The sequence below is a fragment of the Scyliorhinus canicula genome, chromosome 1 (assembly GCF_902713615.1).
Source record: "Scyliorhinus canicula chromosome 1, sScyCan1.1, whole genome shotgun sequence".
Classification (NCBI taxonomy): domain Eukaryota; kingdom Metazoa; phylum Chordata; class Chondrichthyes; order Carcharhiniformes; family Scyliorhinidae; genus Scyliorhinus; species Scyliorhinus canicula.
Window position 1 is genome coordinate 267,803,166 of NC_052146.1, and position 15,244 is coordinate 267,818,409.

The window sequence follows — 15,244 nt, forward strand, 5'->3', positions numbered from 1 at the left end:
CTTGGTCCCGATTGCTTCAATGTTTCTAATTGTTCCTGCGGATTGCTCATTAGTATGTAGATGGCTATTGGTTTCGGTTCTGTCTGGGTTCTGCAAGTCTTAATACACAGGAAACCTTGCACCTGCTTGTTTTCCTGTACCTGGCCAATTTTCCCTGCATTCTTTGCGGGCCTCCATTTTGGAATTGGGAAGTGGCCACCCCAGGTGGCTACAGGGCGCAAGTTCAAGGTGAGGGGGGAAAGATTCAGTGGGGATGTGCGGGGGAAGTTTTTTTACACAGAGTGTGGTGGTGGTCTGGAATGCACTGTCAAGTGAGGTGGGTGAGGCATATACGTTAGCGACTTCTAAGACTTATCTGGATAGGCCCATGAATAGGCGGGGTATAGCAGGATACAGGCGGTTGGTCCAGATAGGACACATGATTGGCGCAGGCTTGGAGGGCCAAAGGGCCTGTTCCTGTGCTGTGTTGTTCTTTATTCTTTGTTCTTTATTCATTGCTGCATTGTCTGCAGAACGTAAATCTAGAAATGAATGCAGTGCTTAACACCAAACGTCTTTGCTGCAATCCTGCTTCCTCCATTTCCCCCTCCTCTGCCTTTTCCTGTAGCTATGCTTGTTACATCGAGCTTTCTCCCCTTCATCCTGCTGCATCATGACTTCTTCAGAGCTTATAATGTGGTGCAATCTGCAACTCCCATTAATTACTAACTCAGTGATGACATCAACCAAGGGCTACTAAAGATAAACCTGGTCTCCCAGCAACCTAATCTATGTGAACTATGTGAGTGTAAGCCCCACACACTCTATAACACAGGCATCATGGTTGCTTCTTAGTTAATGGACAAGTGAGTCATCCTAGCTATCTATTGACATTACCCGAATATTAATAAAACTAAAGTCTCCTTGCTTGAGTTGGCAATGGGGTTGACATGAAGTTCTGTTGCCCACATGCGTGTTTCTATTTTGAATCATGTTACTCAGTGAAGATGCATCCCAATCCAGCTTTGTGTTGACGTGTTGACCCTAATAAAAGAGACATTTGCCATTTGCACGAATGGCCTGCATACTGACTGATTCAGTAGAGAAGGCCTGTTGTACCCTTCACAGCTTTATGAAGTGCATCCCTGCTCAAGGTGTTACCTGTAGGTTAGCTTGAGGTAGTCGGCGTGGCTCAACGACAACCTCTCTCGTGAGGCAGGGACAAGAGAATCAGACCGCCTCAGCAACACCGAGGTGAGGAGTCGGTCAGGGGCCTTTAGAAGAGGATGCTGATGCAGTGACAATGGCAGGCATTAACATCCGAGGGGTTACTGCATCTGAACTTGCCACCTTCGCCGAACTCATGGAGCACAACAGGAAAGGCCAAAGAGTATAGATTTTAAATTTCGGGTGATCAACCAGTGGAAATCTGGCTATGAGCAAAGAGACTGTGTTCACTTTGAAACATCAGCCTCAATTTAAATAGGGCCCATGCCAAATGCATATCCTGCTGAAGCTTGACAGATAAGAAGGTAAGTATATAACAAATAGGAGTGGGAGTAGGCCATTTGGCCCTTCCAGCCTGCTCGGTTATTTCATAAAATCATGGCTGATCTAATCCTGCCAGTTTCAGAGCAGTACAACATGGACCAAATATTTCAAGCGTAAACTTATCTATGCTCAAAATCCCAATTTACCCAAGGAAACTGCACATCAGGTTTATCCAGATTATAATGTATAATAGGTTATATATAACTCTGAATAACATGTAATGTACAATGGAACAAGTAAGTGCTCTCACTTGAGCTCACCTGCACCTCACTGAGCTGACCTTGCACAATAATACAAATTCCCCCCCCATATAAATGTGATATCCCACTCAGCAGATGTTTGGGCCGGGATTCTCCATTGGTTGACGCCAAAATCGTGAAACGCAATTGGGTGGAGAAAAGATTCCGACGTAAAATCGCGGCGGGTGCTGATTTGACACCAAATCACAATTCTCCGTCACCTCGACAGCGGCGTCAATGCATTCCAGAACGCACGTGCAGTGAACATTGTTTGCGTGTCATTAGCGGACCCAACCCGGTATTCGCCAGGGCCTCCGCGATGCTCCACCTCCAACGGGCTGAGTTCATGATGGCGCGGTTCACTTGTGCTTTTAAAAATCATGAAACCAGCATCATGGCTGCTGAGGGAGAGAAAAGGGGTACGGAAAGTGTCCAGTATCGCCATAGCTTGCCGGGGGGTTTCTGCCAGGGCCGGAGGGAGTAGGAAGGGGCTGGCCAAGTGGTGGGTTGTGGGGTCGGGGTGTACGGGCACGGAACACCATTGCCACAGCCGGCAAGGCGGCCATGCAGCTGCACATGCTGCTAACAGCCCACTGTGAACTTAGGGCCATGGGTCGTATAGGTGTCCCCCCAGGCCACCCCCCTAGGTGCCCTCTGGCCCCAGCCGACCCGTCAGCTATATGGGCCCGCTCCAGCTCAATCAGTGCAATCTTGTTGGCTGGGATGAATGTGTGTGGGGAGTGAAGAGAAGCCAATTTTTTTTTATTTAAAGGGCTATGTTTTATTACGGAGGAGAGGCATCATACTGCGCACATCCCGCCATGAGAAAAGTCGGTACATTAAAGAAAAGGCTGTTCCACAGCGATAGAACGCTGCTGGTAGCTGTAACAAGCTGAGAGAGGGGCTTCTGCCCCTTAGTGGAAGGAAGTCCCATTGCCATTTATGACATCTTATGACAGTCGATGCAGATTGAAGTCCTTAAATGGTCATTAATTGGCCATATAAGGGCTCAATGGGTCTAAGCGTGGGTGGACAAGACTTATGCACTCCCTGTATTTTGGGTACTGGGTCAGGATTGGCGGGAAGGCAATGGGTTATCATGTTTTAACTCCCCCCCCCCCCCCCCCCCCCCCCCCGCCCCCACCCCACCAACTGCAAAAATTCCTTCGGAAGAATGAACAATTGGGGAGAGAAATGAAGAGCCGCCCCATTAAAGAAGAAACCAGTTAGGCTTAAAGTTCAGCATTTTTAAAGTGGGGAACCCCTGAAACAATCACTGGGAATGACTAATCAACATCTAGAATACTGCTGAGGCTCCCCAGTGCAGTTATAGGGATGGCACTACTTTCCTTGGTACATGAACCTCAATGAGACTTGGATGGACTCAAAAAGATTCAAGGAGCTTCATGCTTTCATTTTCTTTTTTTTTCTTCTTTTTTTAAATTTAGATTACCCAATTATTTTTTCCAATTAAGGGGCAATTTAGCGTGGCCAATCCACCTACTCTGCACATTTTTGGGTTGTGGGGGCGAAACCCACGCAGACACGGGGAGAATGTGCAAACTCCACACGGACAGTGACCCAGAGCCGGGATCGAACCTGGGACCTCAGCGCCGTGAGGCGGTTGTGCTAACCACTAGGCCACCGTGCTGCCCTTATGCTTTCATTTTCAAGCACTTATCGCTAAGGAGGTACAACTGATCAATGCCAGTAATGCAAGATGTACCAATACCCAATCAGGGGCCCATTTGACACATCCTGCTTTACGCCATGTCAAAGGAAGCAAAAGGCTGATGTGTGTAAAAAAAAAGCTGTCAAATCACACTTTTCTGGGGCAGCACGGTGGCACAGTGGTTAGCATTGCTGCCTACGGCGCTGAGGACCCGGGTTCGAATCCCGGCCCTGGGTCACTGTCCATGTGGAGTTTGCACATTCTCCCCGTGTCTGCGTGGGTTTCGCCCCCACAACCCAAAGATGTGCAGGATAGGTGGATTGGCCACGCTAAATTGCCCCTTAATTGGAAAAAATAATTGGGCACTCTAAATTTTAAAAATTGTTTTTAAAAATCACACTTTTCTCCCCTTGACCATTTTCACTTCCGGTAGGCTTTTGGCTTCCGAGAGCAAAGAGCTCCCCTGCGAAATGGATATTATTGGCTCTCATGCACAATCTGCAACGCGATAGGCCTGATATTTGCAGGGAGGGTGGTAATTGGGAAGGAGGGGTTTCAGTCGTTGAGAAGGGGCCTGTAATTGAGAGGAGTGTGGGTGAGTCTGGTAATCAGGGCTTGGGGGAGAGAGGCTGGCAGTTGAGATTGTGGCAAGGTGCCATGTCAGCAGCTGGTGACTGGGGGTATGGGAGGCCAGACGTTTTCCTTGCAGGGCCTGCAGATTTAGAGTGGATAGTAATCTAAAATATATGGACCTAGAAATTCCAGCAGATCTTTCTTCTCATTATTTCATGGCATGTGACTGGCAGGTCTAGATTTTGTTGCTCATCTATAATTGCCCTTGTGAAAAGGTGGGGAGCCACCTTCTTGAACCACTGCAATCTGTGTAGTGTAGGCACTGTACCTCTGTTCCTACTGGCTGACAAGGAAACAGACATATTGGGGAGGCAGGCAGCTCCCACTTCTGTTTCATTGTTCCCCGACCTCTGGAAAACACACGCAGCCCATTTTAATTTCAACCTGGCCTCCCAATTGCTTTCTCAGAGCCCAATTTAAACATGTTAATAAGCATCCCAATGTTTGCTGCCTCAAATAGATCTTCCATGGTCAGTTGGGGTCAGGCCCCCATATTTCACTTTTAACCACACACCCCTCCCTGCTCCATTCCCGATCTTCCTACTCCATTCCTGATCTTCTTCCAATCACTGTGGGCAGCATTAATATACAAGCCTAAGAGTTCACTTGTCTCTTACCATAACTATGTAACAGAGGCATCGAATTGGAAATAGGACTAGAGCAGCAGATGCATTGGAACGCCACCTGCAAGTTTCCCTCCAAACGCCCACATTCCTGACTTTTTAAAAATTCATTCATGGGATGTGGGCATTGCTGGCTAGGCCAGCATTTATTGCCCATCCCTAATTTCCCTTGAGAAAGTTGTGGTGAGTTACCTTCTTAGATTCACCGATCTCTGGGTTATGGGCCCAGCACGCTTCCGCTGCACCCCTCTGTTCACGTGTGAGTTACCTTCTTGATCTGCTACAGTCCCTGTGGTGTGGGTACACCCACAGTGCTGTTATGGAGAGAGTTCCAGAATTTTGACCCAGCAACAGTGAAGGAACAGCGGTCCATTTCCAAGTCAGCATAATGAGTAATTTGGAGAGGAAACCCAGGTGGTGGTGTTCCCATGTGTCTGTTGCCCTTGTCCTTCTAGATGGCTCCCCACCATCTTCTCAGGGGCCATAATGGATAAGCAACAAATGCTAGTCCTGCCAGTGGTGCTCACATCCCATGGAAGCAGGATAAAAAAGACCTCCTGGGATGCTTGGTCCATACATTTTAAATTGCTCTCCAAAATAATTGCTACTATGCACTACTGTGAGATAAGAGGGAGATATGAAGACATTTGGGTCCAGAAATGAGACCCCCAATGTAGCAGGAAATGTAAGAGTTAAACAGACTGAGAACAAAAGATCCTGCTAGCACAGAGTCCAAGGGATACGCCCACACCTGGCCAAGTTGCATTGTCCCATTGAGACGTAACACACATGGGAACACACAGGATGGCCCGGTTCAGCAAGGGTGATTCATTAAAGATCCACATTTATTCAGGACACTCCTGTCTGACCAGCTATTAGCCCATTACAGAGTCTGATGGCTTCTTTGTCCATCAGTGGTAGGTTAGTTGCATATCAATGGCATGGCTCTCTTTTGTATGAACAGGAGTGGGCAATCAAACAGCCAAGATAACGATGATAGGTTCAAGCCTAGAAACCCCAGAGAACCTTTGTTTGAGGAGCCACACGGTGCTCAGTGAAAGAGAGAAAAAGAATCCTGTTTTGAACTGACACGGGGAAGGCTTTGGAAATTGACTGAGAAGGTCATAAAAGTTGCCACCATGGCAGGCTTTGGAAAAAGAGTTCAAAACGAATGTCCCTACTAAAAGGAAAATTGCTTCATAAATCCAAGTATTGCCTTTGTCTACCTGTGAAAGTAGCATGAGAGCTGCATGTTCTGGTACAGTGTTGCTTAATGGAAACTAATGTATTAAGGTTTAGAAACTGCCTGTAATCTGTTATTTGGTCGGGTCGAAGTTTAAATGTTGGTTTATTTTGTTTTAATAAAGTTTGTTGATAAAGTTACCACATCCTTTGTATTTTATTATTATTCCTGGAATGAATCGATCTTTCCGTACCATCTTAAAACTAAAACGTTATGGTCTTGGTTCAGTCTCTTTGCCACTGTTGAGAGCTGACCAGGCATCCCTAACAACTATAGAGTATGAATTGCAATTCGGGTCTGATAGCCTGAGGCCTTCAATGTACATTAGGTATTGGGCTTTGAAAATATGCCGGTGGTGTGAACTCATCAGCAAACCTGCCTGAAGCCATTTTTTTCAGAATTTGCTTGCTTCCTGCCCCCACGCACACCTGCTGTCCCCCATCCACTCCCACCTCCGATACCAACTCCAAGGCTCAAGCAGGCCAAGAGCGATCACCTGTGGTTCAAATAAATTTTCCATGTGGTCTTACTTCATTTTTATCCAGAGATTAGAGCACTTGTGCAAAGGCACAACACTTTGTTTCCTTTAGGCTAATATGCAATGCACTACAACAACAAGTAGCAGGTTAGCATGGTGGTTAGCATAAATGCTTCACAGCTCCAGGGTCCCAGGTTCGATTCCCGACTGGGTCACTGTCTGTGTGGAGTCTGCACGTCCTCCCCCTGTGTGCGTGGGTTTCCTCCGGGTGCTCCGGTTTCCTCCCACAGTCCAAAGATGTGCGGGTTAGGTGGATTGGCCATGCTAAATTGCCCGTAGTGTCCTACAAAAAGTAAGGTTAAGGGGGGGTTGTTGGGTTACGGGTATAGAGTGGATACGTGGGTTTGAATAGGGTGATCATGGCTCGGCACAACATTGAGGGCCGAAGGGCCTGTTCTGTGCTGTACTGTTCTATGTTCTATGTTCTAATATGCTGTACACTCTTTGTGAGCTGTTGCTATTCATTCTAATATATATCACACCACATATCAGAACAATGTCTTACAATACGTTATGCAATATACGTTATCATATATTTGACATGTTTTTTGACGCCAGGCCAAGTTTAATATAATTCCTCCCTTTTTAGGTAGCAACCGTTTCCTTCTTGAATCTAATAACCGTTACACCTCATCCAGGAAACTGCGGTTAAGAAAGGCTGAAATATTTTATGTTTGACAAATCATCCGAGTAGGAAACCCAAATAGATCAGTCACCCTGCCGCAGCTCCATGGAGTATCCGTGTTTGGCCTGCAAAACGTGGGATTGTGAAACATATGGAAGGCAGGCTTGTGAAGTTTAGAAACCGTTATTAACTGCAGACACTTTTGAGGTTAGACTTGTGGGTATGCTGACATGCACATATGTGTAACAGTCCCTTAAGCCATCTTGTGCAGAAGCAAAAGGTTCTCATGATCATCGCAAAATAGAGAAAAAAGAAGGTTCCATTTCTCCATTGTCGCATTCTGCCTATTTGCTGCTAAGTCAAAAGACAAGAAAGGAATGGAGCTCTTCTAAGGCATGCAACTCATCAATGCTGCAACATTGTCCCATAAAGTGGCAGTTTCTGTTGTCATTTCCTTCATTGTGGAGTGCATGGTGTGCTGTTTGAGGTTGTCTATTTCAACACTTAAGACTGTGGACACAAGCACAATGTAAACTCTCCAGGGGAAATGTTGGATAAGGCCCGATAACAAGAGCAGGGATCACAACGAAGGCACAACTTACATGCACCCGTTTGTTGTGCAGCAAACTTTGTGCTGCTTGCTTATTTTATTGATAGCTATGCAGAGCTAACTGCGCTACTGAGAGGCTGCATGCCTCAGCTGGGGGCCCAGGTTCATGCGAGGAACGTTTTAAAGGAGGTGCATTCTGACTGCAACAGGTACTGGAAATGGTTCAGAAAGGGTATCTGACCTGCAAGAAGAATGAATAAGGTGCAATAGAGAAAAGTGAGTGGTCCTCGGAAGGGAGGAGGAAGGTCCTTTACCCACAATGGGATCGGAGAAGCTCCAGCCAAACACAGAGAAGGCAGTGGAAGCAGATAACCATTACTGCCAATGCCAACAGTCTGAGGACCTGGATGCAATGCAAAAAGAAGCTCAATGGCCTCAAGCGAGTGGTCAAGATCAGTAAATTCATCTTCACATTTCTATCCTTCTATATGAACCACTGGCCGCCCATTGTGCTTCACTCATCACACCAACTTCACTCAGGTACCACAATTATCTAGCATGATTCACGTTGTTATTCATAGCTTAACCTCACCCTTTCACACTTTACACTGCTGCAAACCTCACACCCATACCTTTCAGCTTTACACACTGACAGCTATTTGACTATGACAGGCACATCACCCAAATACACTCACTGATGTAATCTCCTCCCTCTTGCAGGACAAGGTGGCGGGCAGACCATGCCTGACCCCTTCCTGCTCTCACCCTCATGGAGGAGACGGTACTGACAGACTGAACCCATAGTCAGCAGTGGGACTGAAACCATAGAGGAATGCAATATACCCCTACCCATTCCACTACCTCACATTTTATTTCCTCCTCATCATATGATGCCTTCTGATTTGCGAGCTTCAGACAGTGTCAGTGTTGTGCCCCTTGCTTTCCCCTCCTTCCGTCACCGCAACCCCACCCTTGTGCCTTTCTCTTTTCAGATACCGATGAACTGCCACCTTGTCAAATACTGGTGCCGGAACGTAATGTTCGAGAGGAACAGGACACTATGATGAAGAGACACCATCACTTTTGGATTTCACACTTGCAGCCATCAGCTCAGGTATTGGCAATGCACAAAGTTTAGAGGGCTGTATGGAGGCAGGATCTCCACATGGTGAGTCACCAGGCAAGGTTAGCCTGGAGTCAAAACAGGGATAGGGCGGTACACGTGCCAGCTGGCTGGAATGTGAGCTCATACATGTGTTCTGATACAGGGGACTCAGGTGAGGAATTCACTCCAGCAGTATACAGATGGAGATATGCACAAGGAAATATTTGATGCATTAGCACAATTGGGCACAGGACATTGAACAACACTTGAAGTCCTCCTGTCTCGTGGTGACCAACTCCATAAATTGTGGAGCTGACTGTGGTGCAGAGTTTGGTTTCATTGTAGCTCAAATTGAGGCCATGAAATCTTAACTTGTTGTGATACAGGCTCAGACAGCTGCCATCATGGGATTGGCCCCTTGTGATCAAAGAGACATGCAGGCTATCACTGGACTCCAGCAATCTTTCCTCAGATTGCTATGATTGCTGAGGAATAGTCCAGGGGAACAGACATTGGCTTCAGGATGCTGGAAGTTGTGCCCCCTCTCTGTATAGCGGTATTTGTCCTCCTATGCCAACCACTCCTGCAGTGCCCCCTCCTGTCAGTCAGCTGGCCAGACCATGCCGAGCTGATGCATTCTAAAGCCAGGTCATCTTAGCCCAGAGTTACCCGAGGGCAGCGTACAATCAATCTGCAGTCTCCCCCGCTGAAAGGCAGCCTTCCACCAGCCTAGCTGTGAGCGCTGGAATAGCATGGTGTGGGAGCACAAGGACAGATAAAGGCACCCGCTAAAGAGAAACTAAAGGAACGTCCAAGAGTGATTTATTGACTTTTATGTGGAACATTGAATGGTTTGTTGGAAAAAGTTGGTTTGGAATGTTTCTTTTGTGATGGCTTTTATTTCACCAAGAGGATGCTGTGAGAATCAGTAACAGAAGGAAAGGAAGGTGTTGAAGGTTGTAGAATGGGCATTTCAGGTTGTGCTCCGTGAGACCATAGTCATGCAAGGTGACCATAGACAGTCCAGCTGCAAAGGAGATGTGTTGGTGCCTTCTCCTTCCCTCCTATTCCAACCCATCTTCTTCCTCTTGTTCCTCCTATTCCTCAGTTGCCCAGCCTCCTCCTGCTGGTAAGGGCTGTGCCCTCATGATGGTGAGGTTCTGGAAGACATAGCACAGCATGACAAATCTGGAGGCATGTGCAGACAAATACTAGAGGGCTTCTCTGGAGAGGTGAGCACCTACAGCCTGCTCGATGAATCAACTCACGCTAGCACAGTTCTTTTTTTAAAAAATATTTTTATTCAAAGCATATCCAGATTTTTTATAAAGCAGCCAGCCATTTAAACCAAAACATACAAAAAAGTACCCACAATACAGTAAAAACAACGACTCCAATGCCCCCCCCCCTCCCCCCCCCCCCCCCCCCCCCCCACCCACCCACCGCTGGCATTTCCCATTCCTTAACGAAGGCGGTGAACAGCCTCCATCTCGAAAAGGACCCTCCTCTCAACCCCGCATGTCAAATTAAATTTTCTCCAATGGAGGAATTCCGCCAAGTCACTCGCCCACCCCGCCACCTTAGATGGCTCCGGATCCCACCATTCTAACAAGATCCACCTCCAGGCTATCAGGGAGGCAAAGGCCAACACATCAGCCTCTCTTCCCACCTGCACTCCCGGATCCTCCAACACCCCGAATATCGCCACGCACTGGTTCGGAGCCACCCTCACTCCCAGAACCTCCGACATAGTCCCCGCAAACAACTGCCCCCAACTTCGGGCATGCCCAGAACATATGGGTGCGATTGGCCTGGTCCCCCAAGCATCTATCTTCTACCCCCGAAAAAAACAACTCATTCCCAGCACTGTCATATGCGCTCGTGCATCTCTTTAAACTGACTGAGGCTTAGCCTCGCACATGAGGACGTTGAATTTATCCTACGCAGGGCCTCACTCCATATCCCTGCCTCAAATACCCCCAGCTCCTCCTCCCACTTTCACTTTACATCCTCCGTCAATCCCCTCTCCCTTTACATTAGATTCCTGCATGTGCCTGAGATCATACCCTCTCCTATCTAGTCCTCGGACAGAATGTTTTCATACCACAGCAGGGGTGGCAACCTGGAAACGTGGCCATATCCTTCCTAACAAAGGCCCCAATCTGCAGATAACGGAACCCGTTACCCCTCGGCAACTGGAACTCCTCCTCCAACTCTCCCAACTCTGCAAATCTATCCCCACAAACAGGTCGCTCTGTCCCCCTCACACTCCCTAACTCTAAATGTAGAGTCCAGCCATGCCGGGACAAATCTATGATTGCCACAGATTGATGCCCACAGTGACACGCCCTCCATCTGAAAATGTTGCCTGCATTGATCCCACACTCTGAGCGATGACACCACCACCGAGGCTCGGCAGTACTTGGCCAGCGAGAATGGAAGAGGCGCCAATAACAGTTTCCTCAAACTCATCCCCCTACACGAGGCCTCCTCCATCCGCCCCAACACCGACCTGTACTCCACCACCCACCTCCTGACATTCTCAGCATTTGCGACCCAATAATAAATCAACAAGCTCAGCAGCGCCAACCCGCCTGTCCCTCTCCAACATCCTCCTCCTAACCTGGAATACATTACCACCTATATACACTCAGAAATTATCCTATTCATCCATCCAAAAGAAGACGTGGGATCAAAAGTCTGGAGATTCTGAAAAATAAACAGAAATTTAGGCAAGACCGTCATTTTCTGTCTGAACTCTCCCTGCCAGCGAAAGCAGTAGGACTTCACGGGCGCGATTCTCTGAAATGGAGACAGAGTGTTAGCGCCATCGTGAACGCCGTCGCATTTCACAATGGCGCGAAACGGGCGCGAGGACTACCGATTCGGGCCCCCCCCCCAGGGGGCCAGCGCGGCACTGGAGTGGTTCACGCCGCTCAAGCCTCCCTTCCCGGCGCCAAATGGGCGCCACGCCAACCCGCGCATGCGCGAGGGACTTCTTCCGCGCACCAGCCCCGACACAACATGACGTGGGTGTTCAGGGGCCGGCTGCGCAACAAAGTAGGCCCGGGGGGAGAGGTCGGCCCGCTGAACGGTGGGCCCCGATCACAGGCCAGACCCCATCAGAGGCCCTCTCCCCCACTCACAGCCCCCCCCCCCCCCCCCCCGACCCTTTGCGCCGAGTTCCCGCTGCCAGCGACCAGGTATGGATGGTGGGACTCTGCTTTTTCCACGCAGCCACTCGACCCATCCGGGCCGGAGAATCAGAGGCCCCGCCACCTACAGTGGCCCGAGACCGACACCGCGCCAAACGCGCCGGCGCAAATGGCGCTGATTCTCCGCAACTCGGAGAATCACGCGCCGGCACTGGGGCAGGGCTCGGAGAATCGCGCACCCCATCTCTCAAAGTCCTCCTTCATCCCTCCACCAAGTTATCCAAATTCAACTGATGCAATTGGGCCCAACTATGCACCATCCGTACACTCAAATATCGAAAACCCGACTGGACCAGCCAAAACAGCAACTTCTCAAAGCCCCTCCCTTGCATCCGAACAGTCACCAGGAACACCTCACTCTTTCCTACAGTGAGCTTATACCTGAGAAGAACCCAAACTCCGTCAAAATCCTCTCTATACTTTCCACAGCATCCGTAATGTACAACACAGATCGGCTGCGTACAGGGAAACACGATACTCCAGCACCACCCACACTATAACTGTCCACCCTCTGAAGCCCCAATGCCAAAGTCTTGATCGCCAATGCAAAAAGCAGCGGAGACAGAGGACACCCCTGCTTTGTTGCCCGACGCAGCCCAAATACCCCAAACTAACACTGTTTGTGCGAACACTTGCCGTCGGGGCCCAATTAGCAACCTGATCCATCCACAAATCCCTGCCCGAATTCAAACTGTCCCAACACTTCAAACAAATATTCCCACTCAACCCGGTCAAATGTCTTTTCCGTGTCCATCGACCGTATCACCTCCATTTCCTGACCCTCCGAGCGCATCATAATCACATTTAACAGCCTCTCAATGTTAGCCAATAACTGCCGCCCTTTCACGAACCTCATTTGGTTCTCATCTATCACTCACAGCACACAAACCTCCATGCACGTCACCAGCACCTTAGCTATTATCAAAGAAAAAGTACAGCACAGGAACAGGCCCTTCGGCCCTCCAAGCCCGTGCCGACCATGCTGCCCGATTAAAGTACAATCGCATCCATAATTAACAACGCTATTGGACAATACGAGCTGCATTCCTCTGGGTCCTTATCTTTTTTCAAAAGAAGCAAAATTGATGCCTATGTTAATGTGGGCAGGTGCTGCCCCTTTCCAGCCGACCCGTTGAACATCTCCACTAAAAGGAGCCCCAATACTGTAAAACGTTTTATAGAATTTAGCTGGGAGCCAGTCCAGACCCGGGCCTTCCCACACTGCATCAAACCCCCACAGCCTATCACTTCCCCCAGCCTAATCATGGAACCGAGGCCCTGCACCTTCCCCTTATCACCTCAGCAAAATCCAGGCCATCCAGGAACCATCTCATGTCCTCTCTCCCACGAGCTCCGACTTGTACAGCCCCAGGTAGAAGGCCTCAAATAACCCATTAACCTTCAGTGCCTCAGTGACCATCCTGCTCCCAAATCCTTAATCCGCCCAATCTCCCTTATGGCCTGCTGTTTCAACAGATGCGCAAGCATCCTGTTGGCCTTCTCCCCAAGTTCGTACCATGCCCCGCCCAGCCTGCCTCAACTGCCCCACTGCCTTTCCCATGGACATAAGCTCGAACTCCATCTGGAGCTCCTTCCTCTCCTTCAACAATCCCTTCTCAGGGGCCATCGAATACTTCCAATCCACCCCCAAAATGGCCTCCACCATTCTCTAGATAGCTGTTGGTCAGTGTTATTACTTCTACGGTGCAGCCACCTTTCCTCACAGTTTTACGAATTGGTTCCCATCCAGGATCCTGGCAGGTTGAGGTAAGAGAAATGCTCCCAGAAGACTTAGAGTGGATAAGGCCTCCTCCCCTCCCCTTCTTCTCTCTCGACAAGTGCCTTGTCCTCTGTGCTGTCTCTGTTGCATCCCCCTGCCGTACTGTAGGCCAAAGGGGGGTGGTAATTACAGTGACCATGACTGGAAGCAAGAGACCAGAAGCCCTGAAGTTAAAGCCAAGACCTTCTCCTCATGCTGCACCACTTCCTATCAACTTCATTAACTTTAATTAGCACTTCTATCAACTCAGAAAATAGCGCAATTTTAGCTCAGTTAAAAACTATTCATTTCTATGCTGTTAAAATCTGGCCATATATGTAGAATCCATCAGCAACTAAAATGGCAATATCTGCAGCTGAACCAGACTGTTTGCAACCCTTGTTTCGTAGTTGACCCCACTATGTGCCTTCAACCACCTATTTGTGTCATCACGTATCTAACGCCGTAATGTCGCTCAACCACACTCCTGTGTCAGCCCATATGCTGCTCAAACCCTCAATCAGTCCTTTTAGCCTTGACTATTCTAATGCACTCTTAGCTGATCTTTCATATTCTATCTTCAGTAAACTTGAGGTCATCGAAACACTGTTGCATGTCCTAAACCACACCAAACCTTGTTTACTGATCATTCTTGTCTTCATTGACCTATTCTGGCTCAGGTTAAACAACATCGCATTATTAAATTCACTTCCTTGTTTCCAATTGTCTACATGTCCTCACCTCTCGCCAGCTCTGTAATCTGCTGCAGCCCCACAGCCCTCTGAGATACCTGTGTGCCCCTAATTCTAGCCTGTTGAGTATCCTCGGTTTTAATCGGAGGCGGTGGTATAGTGGTATTGTCACTGAATTAATGATGCAGAGACCTAGGGGAATGCTTTCGGGACCTAGATTCGAGTCCCACCATGGCAGATGGTGAAACACAATCAATAACTGCGAGTAAGTATAAGGATGGCCGTGAAACCATTGTCGTTTGTCGCAAAGACCCATCTAGTACACTAATGCCCCATGTGACTCTAAATCCATCGTGATGTGGTTAACTCTGCAATGCCACTCCGTGAAAGGGAAATTAAGGGTGGGCAATAAATGCTGACCCAGCCAGAGACACCCACATCCCATCATGAATTATTTTTTAAATCTCCCCACTATTGATTATAATCTCCTCCCTGCACTTCTCTACCTTGCGTTCCTCCTTTAAGGCATTCCTTAAAACCTACATCTTTGACCAAGATTTTGCTCTAATACCTCCTTAAGTGGCTTTGTGACAGATTTTGTTTTATAATTGTGCCTTGGGAGGTTTTATTATATTAAAATAGCAATATAAATGTCAGTTTACAGAGGGTGAGGATGGAACAATTCCACTCTGTGACCTGAGAGTGGTCGATGATAACATTGAAGAACGATGGTAAGGGCTCCTTCCAGCTGCTGAATGGATGGCCAGCAGTACATCCTTGATGGAGGCCATTACCTGTAGTGGAGTGGTCGAAAATTGCA

General features: G+C 48.3%; 1 long non-coding RNA gene across 1 annotated transcript in view; it reads right to left on the minus strand.

The window, feature by feature from the left end:
* Positions 1 to 9,563: 9,563 nt before the first annotated feature.
* Positions 9,564 to 15,244, minus strand: part of LOC119974187 — a 61,685-nt gene continuing 56,004 nt past the window's right edge. Inside the window, exon 4 of the long non-coding RNA XR_005462483.1 lies at positions 9,564 to 9,918. This is a non-coding gene — a long non-coding RNA (uncharacterized LOC119974187). The remainder of the gene's footprint in view (positions 9,919 to 15,244) is intronic.